The following is a 7,839-nucleotide window of genomic DNA, read 5'->3' as shown; positions in this document are numbered from 1 at the left end:
ATAGTGTTCACTGTAATTTTAAAGTTCCTGTCTTTTCTAGAGGTTACTACATCATTGATAGCTGAAATTTTTCTCAGAGCTGTTCCATTGCAAATAAACAATTTGAGCTTCACTTTATTATTTATAACTCAGTGATGTCAGGAACAATGAAATAGATATTCATCTACTTGGCAGATTTCATAGAAACATGCATTTATGAAATACTGATGTTATATCTGTACTGTGTAATGGCAATATGTACTCAAGAATAACCTATTTGGAAGACTATTGTATTATAATCTCAGTCCTCTGGGGAGTTATTTAATCAAAATAGCTCTGCTTAAGTGCACTACAAGAGGAGACATAAAAAAATGTCAGAGGATCAAGGAGAGACAAAGGACTAGAAATTGTAATACTAAAAGTAATTTAGTGCCTTGAGGAATGGTAATTTTTTTTTTCTTGAAGTGGGAAAAGCACTGATAAGTCAGGAATGTCAGAGCTCCAACTGAGAACTTGGTGAATGGAAAAATGAATTCTCATACCCATGAACAGCTAAACACCCAGATAAAAAGTGTTAAGTGAAAATGGAAATGTAAGTCACACTGTGCTTCTTAATATCAGTGTTAGTGAAACACTAATTGGTATCATATGATTATAAGCAACCATATTGGATCTTATTCCTCTACCTTCTAACTCTTTTTTGTACAGCACAACTTCAAGTAGGCTTTCCAGTAATTCTATGAGCTAAATTCTAGCAATCCTCATGAGCTATAATAAAGAGTTAAAGAACATAGTGTCCTTGAATAATAAATCATGTATTAAGATATACACTCTTATCTTAATGTGGAAATCTATGGTAATTACTCTATTAATAAGTACTATGTGTTTAACTAGCATGCCTAATTATCTTAACTTTGATTATTGAGGATAAAACAATATAGGAGGCACAGAATGTTATAGAGAATTTTACTTCTATTTATTTGTTTTCGTGTGTGAATTCATTGTCACCTTTCTCCACTGTAAATGCATCATGTCAAAGTTGCCTCCAAACTATCTTTACAGGGTTTTCCTCCTGTAATCAAATAACAGTGATTTTTTTCCTCCTCCTTAGTAGTCAGTGCTTTGGCATTTTACAATTATTGATATTACCGTATTAATCTTTTTCAAAGCATTCCAGGTTATAGTACATGACCATGCATGACCAGCTTCTTAAAATTTGTCATCTGCTTCAAAGTAATCAAGGATAATACTTTGTTGACCTTCTCTGTCTCTAGCATTAACTATTATTACTGAGCAATATATTTCTACTAATACCTCAGGATACTACTGGTAGTAGGTGGGTTATAAAACATAAATTATGAATACGAATTTGATCCTGTATTTCTGTCAGGGCTTAGTTGCTTGGTGTTTGAGAAATCACTTGCTTCAATATATTTCATATATTCTCCCATCGTTGCTCTGAGTTCAAGAGTATTACCCACCTTACATGCCAATCAGTGTGTAGCCAGTGTTTCAACCAAACATGATTCAAAACTTACCTCTTATGAGATCATTCCACAAGCATGGATGGTCCTCTTTATGACAAAATCCACCTAGCACTGATGTACTCCCTTTAGATATACTTTCATATTTAATTGTTTTCAGGAACACTTGCCATTTAATTCAAAATGATTTTAAATGTCAGTGATAATGATTAGTAATGGATAGCATTTTTGAGCATTTGCTAATTTCCAGACACTGTGTTAAGTGCTCTATATGAAATATCTCATTTAATGCAGTAACACTAAGAGGTAAGGATAGCAGGATAGCTCTATTAATTTTTGACAGATAACATAGAACTGGGATCTAAATCATGTTTTAGAATACCATAGTTGTTGGCTCTAGGAAGAAATTTGAGCTCAGTTCAAATATTATTCTCTCTCAGAGGCCTTCCCTAACGACTCTATACAAATACCATCTCTGCCATTATCACAGCCTGTCTTTTTTAGCACATGGTAGCTACAACCTACCTACCTGTGGACAGTGAAATGTGATTGAATTTTCTATTTACCACTTCTCAGTGGGAGAACCTAAAACCAGTGTGAGGTTTGCTTAATCCCTGTTTCCTTGCCATATTGGCAGGTAATGTGTCTGATGGTGGAGGCTCCATCAGGTCCTAGAGTGAGGAAACATGGATCAGAGCCCCTAGCCAATGTGATAAATAAAGCTTTATTATAAGCTGCCACGGTGTTGGGGATTCTTTTTAGAAACCAGAGGCTGATTGTACACTATTAATTCATGTACTCATTCAATCAACAAACATTTTTGTGTACCTGTTATGAATTAGGAACTGTCCCAAGCACTAAGAAAATTATAGTAATCAAAACAAAAACCCATGACTCTTTGAAGCTTGTTTTCAGGGAAAAGACAGATAATAAGGAAAAACAAACCAACAACAAAAAAAAGAAAACTATTTTTTTTAACTGTCTGTTAATGATGATATACTGCTGTGGGAAAAAAATGTGAACTTGTAATAGGGACTGATGCAGGTTAAACTGTGTGTTCAAGGAGTTAGTTGCTGATAGAGTTATATTTGACCAAAGGGCTGAAAGATGAAAGGAAGCCTGGCGTATAGTTATATTGAAGCACTTTTCCAGGAAAAAGGGACAAACTTCTGTCACTAAAGAACAGTAAGGAGGCTAACATTTGTGACAAAGGGGAAGTACAATGGAGGCAAGACCATAGAGGCAGAGGAGGGTCTTGTGGGCTCTTCAGTTTTCATCTAGCATAACTCGCTCACTGTGAACAGTGCATGGTTGTTGAATAAATGAAAGAACAATCTCCATAATGATAAGATTTAAGTATTCCACTTCATTCTACCACAAACCAAAAGAAAAACTCAGTTGAACTCACCAGGTCTACATCAAACAAATGCAGGTACTATTAACAAGTATTTGTGCAGGTAGGTATATCCTAATAACACCTCTCATTGGTTCAAAACCTTATTGAAAGAAAATTGAAAAAAAATAGTGATATCTATAAAAATGTGTTTCATTAGTTTTAACTTAGCCACCTATGATAAAGAACCACTGGCTAATGTTTTAGTTACAGGAATAGATTTTTTCCCCCAAATAGCTTCCAAAATGTATCTTTACAAAAATTGTACTAGAAGAAGAATGAGATTATTGATAAACATTTTGTACCAAGCAACCCATGATTATTCTTAAAAGTAGCCAGCTATGCTTTGAGATATTTTCTTTCATGATTCTTAACTCAACATCTTTGTTTCAGTTATCTAATGTTGTGTAACAAAACATCCCAAAACTTAGTTTACTATTTACTCACAATGTGTGAGTCAGCAATTTGAGCTGAATTCAAGTGAGAGTTCCTTCTACTTGTTTATGAGTCCTCAGATGGAATGGTTCCTGATTTTCCACATGTCCTTTCACCCTCTAGATGCTAGACTAGTCCTTTTTAAATGATTGTAGAAGCATTCAGATGTTGCTGTTTAGAGACAATTCTCCACGAATCCCTCACATTTCTACATGGCTAGGCATTTATGGACAATTTAAGAATGTTTGTATAAGGGGTTATAGCAAGCTAGTAATGTGTTATCAGGGAAGACTTTCTTATATTCCAAAGTAATAAACACAATGTCTCCTTTGGAGCAAAGTTTAGGCAAGTTTTTAGCAACACCTTACGGGATCGGGGGGTTCAAAGCTGGACACAGATTAGCTGTGTGTTCAGAATTCACCTAGGCCCATGTTGAATCACCCCTGTGGGACTTGGAAGATAAAAGAGATCAGTGAGAGCATGAAGTTCAAGCTGCCTGCTACCCTAGAAGTTATAAACTGTGCAAAACCATTTGGTCTGGTTGTCTCCTTACTGACTAAGTCTGTGGAAGTGTGACAAGTTGACCTAGCAGCACCTTGCCGTTTAGGGACTACTTGATTGCAAGCCTTTCCAAATAGTAGACTTGAAAATAAAAGTAGTGTCACTTTTGCCACATTCTATTGGTCAAAGCATGTCCCAGGGCCATACCAGATTCAAGCCTTGAGGGATTAGACTCTGTGCTTTGATGGGAGGAGTGAGAAAGACACGTTAGAAAGGAATATGTGTAATTGTAGAATTCTCTCTTCTGTGTATCTTGTAACCTCTTGTTCATAATTTTTATCTCTTTGAATCTGTAAACTCATAATTCCTTCAATTTATATTTATTCTCCTAATCTTCTCTTCAGCTCTGTCTAATCTGCTATAAACAAGTTCACTGAGATTTCCAGCTTTCTACAGAAGTATAACAAATACATAAAAATGTGCATAAATCACAAGTATAAACAGCTTGATAAATTTTCACAAATTACCAACAGCCTTGTAACTAGAACCTAGATCAAGAAAGAAAATATCACCAGCATTCTCAAAACCTCCCTTATGCCCCTACCTAGTCACTACATACTCCCCAAGGATAAGCAATAGTTTTGCTTGTTTCTGAACTTTATGTATGAATGGAATCATATGTATGTATTCTTTTGTGTCTGTCTAACTTAGTTCTACATCACGTTTGTTAGAATCATCTATGTTATGATTCAGTTCACGTTCTCTGAACACAATGCTATTATGTTAGAAAATAATATCTAAGTTAAGATTTTTAAAAATGTATTTTTAAAATTTAGAACACACTAATAAATAATTTATATCAAATAAGAAAGAACCCATATTTGAAATTAGAAAATATACTTAAATATGTAAAAATTATTACATCTCAAAACTTATGAGATGAGGCTAAATTTTTATTATATGAGAATTTAAATATGCTAATATATAAGAAAAGAAAAATAGCAGCCAATTAAGTAGCTAAGCATCAAACTTGACAATTAGTATACGATTAATAAAATATCCCCCAAACAACTATAGAAAGGAAAAAAAAAAGGGTAGAAATAATATAGACATACAGACATAAAATTGTTAAGATTGTCAGAGACAAGTTTACTTTTTCTCTTCAAAGATTAATACATTTTAAAATATCTACCAAAATTAATGAAAAAAATTTTGATTAGTTACAAAAATGTCCCAGATCCTATATACTTCCCTGTAACTACTCCTTTGATAACATAACATTGTAACTTTAAAAGAGTTGTACCTTATTTCCTGAATCTTTTAATGTGGGCTGGCTTTGTGACTTGTCGTGGTCAATAGAGTATGAAAGAAGTGCCAGTGTTCCATTTCCAAGCAAGACGTCAAGAGTCCTTTAGTGCCTATGTTCTCTTTTTGTTCTGACTCCACTTTGAGAACAAGTAAATGCCAGCTAACCTGCTAAAGAATAAGAAACCAAGTGAGGAAGAGCTTAGTCCTCCTTATTGAGTCCAGCCAGTACAAACAGAACCACCTAGTTGTCTGCTGCTAATCACAGACGTGCATGTGGGTATCTCTAGGCCCTTGGAGACCAGATGCTCTGCTAGCCAACACACACACATATGAACTTAAAAGAGCTTATTGTTTTAAGCATATAGGTTTTGTGGTTGTTGGTTACACAACATTATGGTAGCAGTAGATAACCACACAGAACCCATTATAATAGCATATTATGTATTTCCAAAGAATATATTTTATAAGTTAAAAAACCTCTTCTTAATTTTAATAATGTTGATGAGTAATCAGCAAGCTATAAGAGTTATAGAAATAAAATAATTTATTAATTTTTTATTGTTTTTTAATAAGATGAAAAGATACTCAACTGAACTCAGGTTAAGTTTAAAAAGGTGTTGTGGACTTCCACCCCGGCACCGAGGCCCGGCAGCAGGTTGCCTAGGCGGTGAAGTCGGGATGCGCGTGATGCGGAGCTCCAGCCCCGGTGCGCTGGGGCAACATGAAGAAAACGTCACAGGTGAGCCCAGCGCCCCGGGAGGGCCCCAACCCTTCCTCTCTGGGGCACGGGGGTCCTTTCCTGCGGAGGCCGGTGCCTCCCCTCACCCCGGGCCGCCTTCCCTCCATCCACTCCAGGGACCTCACCCTCAGGGAGTCAAGAAGAAAACCTGCACCCCAAATATCAGTCGTAAGATCAAGGAAGAGCCCAAGGAAGAAGTAACCGTCAAGAAGGAAAAGCGTGAAAGGGATACAGACAAAAGCGTGAAAGGGATACAGACCGACAGCGAGAGGGCCATGGACAGGGCGGGGGGTGCCCAGAAGTGTTCCGGTCCCACTCCATCTTTGAGCAGGGCCCAGATGAAATGATGAAGAAAAAGGGGAACTAAGGCTGTGAATGTGTCGGACATGGGGACCTCTCACAACATCAACATCAAAAAGAACAAGAGGGAGACAGATGAAGAAGCAGAACAGATCCTGTGCACGCTGGAGAAGGATGATTTCATCGATGACCCTGGGCTGAGGAATGACACTCGAAATATGCCTGTGCAGCTGCTTCTGGCTCACTCGGGCTGGCTTTTTAAGGAAGAGAATGAAGAACCAGATGTTAAACCTTGGCTCAAGGAAGAGGACATGGAGGTGGGAGGGGCCTGCTGTGAAAGTGAAAGACGAGCCACGAGATGAGAGGAGGAGGCCAAGATGAAGGCTCCCCCCAGAGCAGCCAGGAAGTCCCCCGGCCTCCTGAAGGATATGTCTGTGGCAGAGCTTTCAGAAAGCTGAGCCTCACGTAGGAGGAAGACTGCTGTTCCTGCAGGTGCAAGACTGGCTCCCCGGGGGCTTCCCTGGTGGCGCAGTGGTTGAGAGTCCGCCTGCCGATGCAGGAGACGCGGGTTCGTGCCCCAGTCCGGGAAGATCCCACATGCCGCGGAGCGGCTGGGCCCGTGAGCCACGGCCGCTGAACCTGCACGTCCGGAGCCTGTGCTCCGCAACGGGAGAGGCTACAACAGTGAGAGGCCCGCGTACCGCAAAAAGTAGCCGGCCAGCCGCCTACTCTGGATGTCGAGCCTACCAAATCAGCGGTGCAGAGCGAGGACGGACAGATGGTGGTTATAAAGCAGGAGAAAGACGGGGAAGCCAGGCTGGTAGAGAATGCTTGTACCCTAACCGAGGGTCAGGTTGGCAAGCTGCTCATCTGCAAGTCGGGGAAGGTGCAGCGCCTCCTGGGCAAGGTGACTCTGGACGTGACGATGGGGACCGCCTGCTCTTTGCTGCTGTCCTGTCTGTAGGCCTTGGAGACAGTAGGATGGGTGAGACGACAGTCCTGGGACACGTAAAGCACAAACTTATATGCTCTCCCAATTCTGAATCCGTGTTGGATCACAAACACTGGTAAAATAAGCAGACGGGGGATGGTGGTGGCCGTGCTAACAGCGGTTGCTGCCTTCTCCAGACGTTGTGATCTAAAATCTGTTCGACCCAAAAGGGGCCTGTTTAGCCCAGCCACTGTCCCCGTTTTGTCCACAGGGCCCACGTGGCTCCCTCCCACAGCAGCTGTGAACGGCGCGAAGACCTTCCCACAGCACCGAAACTGCTTGCTGCTGGGCGTCTTGTCCCTGCTACTTATTTTTATAGTTATGTTTCGGCTCTTCAACTGACTGCATCCTCCCCAGGTGGAGAGGGGACAGTCTGTGGGAAAGGACAGGCTCCTTCTCTTGGTAACGTCTTGGTTCTCAGGGAAGAAAATGGAAGGATGGCTGCTGCTGCTTTTGCTCCCTCCTTCCTCCCTAGGGGCGGCGCCCAAGAGAGAGCAGGGACTTGAATCTGAGACTCAGTCGCAGCTCTGTCTCTTACCAACTGTGTGACTGGACAAACTACCTAACCTTTCTGAGCCTTATATTCCTCTTCTGACAAAAATGAGGGTGATACCTACCTTCCAGGGTTGGTGTGACGATGAAATGGAATATTGTCAATGAAAAATCCTTGCACAAGGCCAGACATACAAAGTTGCCACTCAATTAATGT

General features: G+C 40.1%; 1 pseudogene; it reads left to right on the top strand.

Annotated features, from left to right (window-relative positions):
* Nucleotides 1–5,778: 5,778 nt before the first annotated feature.
* Nucleotides 5,779–6,678, top strand: LOC111171603 (DNA-directed RNA polymerase III subunit RPC4 pseudogene; annotated as a pseudogene).
* Nucleotides 6,679–7,839: the final 1,161 nt, after the last annotated feature.

The sequence above is a fragment of the Delphinapterus leucas genome, chromosome 5 (genome assembly GCF_059928025.1).
Source record: "Delphinapterus leucas isolate spDelLeu-1000000601 "Yukka" chromosome 5, BTC_Dleu_Yukka2, whole genome shotgun sequence".
NCBI classification, from domain to species: Eukaryota; Metazoa; Chordata; class Mammalia; order Artiodactyla; family Monodontidae; genus Delphinapterus; species Delphinapterus leucas.
Note: the sequence above shows the minus strand (reverse complement) of the source record. Positions and strands in the feature narration are given on the sequence as shown.